The sequence below is a fragment of the Macaca mulatta genome, chromosome 3 (genome assembly GCF_049350105.2).
Source record: "Macaca mulatta isolate MMU2019108-1 chromosome 3, T2T-MMU8v2.0, whole genome shotgun sequence".
Taxonomy (NCBI): Eukaryota; Metazoa; Chordata; class Mammalia; order Primates; family Cercopithecidae; genus Macaca; species Macaca mulatta.
Window position 1 is genome coordinate 155,159,645 of NC_133408.1, and position 1,803 is coordinate 155,161,447.

A 1,803-nucleotide genomic window follows, 5' to 3' on the forward strand; every position below is an offset into this window, starting at 1 on the left:
TACATTAATTTTGTGATATTTCTACAGTGACCTCCCTGGTAGGTTGAATAATACCCCCTCTCCAAATGCCCATGTTCTAATTCTGAGATTCTGTTAATATGTTACCTTAAATGGCAAGAGGGACTTTGCAAATATGATTAAATCTAAGATCTTAAGATGGGGAGGAGGGTCTGGATTATGCAGGTGGGTCAAACGATGTAATCACATATGGCCTTAAAATAGAGAGGCAGAGGGAAAAGCCGCTACAGGAGAGTAGCAGGAGATATGACATAAGAAAGAGGTTGGGGCTGGGTGCTGTGGCTTACAGTAATCCCAGCACTTTGTGAGGCCAAGGGGGGAGTATTGCTTGAGCCCAGGTGTTCAAGCCAAGCTTGGGCAACACAATCAGACCTCATCTCTGCGGAAAAAAAAAAAAATTGCCAGGCAGGGTAGAGCATACCACTTTTCCCAGCTACTTGGGAGGCTGAGGTAGAAAGACTGCTTGAGCCCAGGAAGTTGAAGCTGCAGTGAGCCATGATCATGCCACTTCATTTCAGCCTGAGCAACAGAGTGAGACCCTGTCTCCGGAAAAAAGAAAAAAGAGGTTGTAGTGATTTCAGGAAGGTCAGGAGCCAAAAATTGCAGCCAATCTTTTGACGCTAGAAAAGGCAAATAAATGAAGAAATGACAGGTGTGCTAAAATCTCAGAATTTACCACTATGGAATTCACCCATGTATTTCAAAACCACTTATACCCCAAAAGCGATTAAAATTATACACACACACACACACACACACACACACACACACACACACACACATTTTAAAGCTAGTAAAGGCAAAGAAACAGATTCTGCCCTAGAGACTTCAGAAGGAATCAGCCCTGCCAACACCTTTACTTCAATCCAGTAAAGCTGATTCTAGACTTCTGGTCTCCAGAACTGTAAGAGAGTAAATTTGTATTGTTTTAAGCTGCCAAATATGTGCTAATTTATTACAGCAGCAATAGGAAGATAATACAGTCCCATGCACTAAGTCAAATGGAGGACAATTCTTAGTCTTCCTCTTACTTTTCACTAGCAACCTCTTAGCTCTTTAAATACCACTGGACTTATTATTAGATCTTTGACTGATTCTTCTCAGACTCCTTTGCTTACTCCTCCCTTTCTACCAAAATAGGAAATGTTAGAGTTTCTTGAGACTCAGTCTACATTTTTTTTCTTTTTCCAAGTCTTACATCTCCTCAGGAAAACATAGCACCACTGAGTGCCTTGGCAACCTATAGAGAACTTCAGTCTTTGGTCACAGCATTAAGAGCTCTTGGTTTCGTGGTCCCATGAGCCCTCTTTAAAATAACCTAAAGACTCCATCTAAAACCACACCATTTTTCACTCTCTGAGCAATCATATCTAGTCTGAAATCTCCTGAAAACCATATCCCAAGCCCACCTGCTTGGTTACAAGTATATACACCTGCTTACTTTAGTTCCCCACTCAATTATCACACAGACATCTCAAATTTAAAGTATCTACAACTGAACACATTCCTTTCCTCCACTCTTGTTTTATTTCTAGCATTAACAATCTCAGTAAAAGGTACCACCAGGTTTTCTAACCAAAAACTTGGGATTTATTATATACGTCCCCTTTCCTCCCCTACCATATACAATCAATTACCAAGTCTGATCAAGTCTACCACCTAAATGCCTATTATGGCCAATATCAATGAAACTAATCTAGTTCAAATCACAATCTCGGATATGACTAAATGAATGCAGTGTTCTTATGACATACCCGCCCCCAACAGTGCACAATGTAGCAACAC

At 40.7% G+C, this 1,803-nt stretch overlaps 1 non-coding gene across 1 annotated transcript; it reads right to left on the reverse strand.

The window, feature by feature from the left end:
- Positions 1 to 1,210: 1,210 nt before the first annotated feature.
- Positions 1,211 to 1,338, reverse strand: LOC114677239 (small nucleolar RNA SNORA25). Its single transcript, XR_003728530.1, has one exon. It is a non-coding gene; the product is annotated as a small nucleolar RNA SNORA25 (small nucleolar RNA).
- Between the last annotated feature and the right edge of the window lie 465 nt (positions 1,339 to 1,803).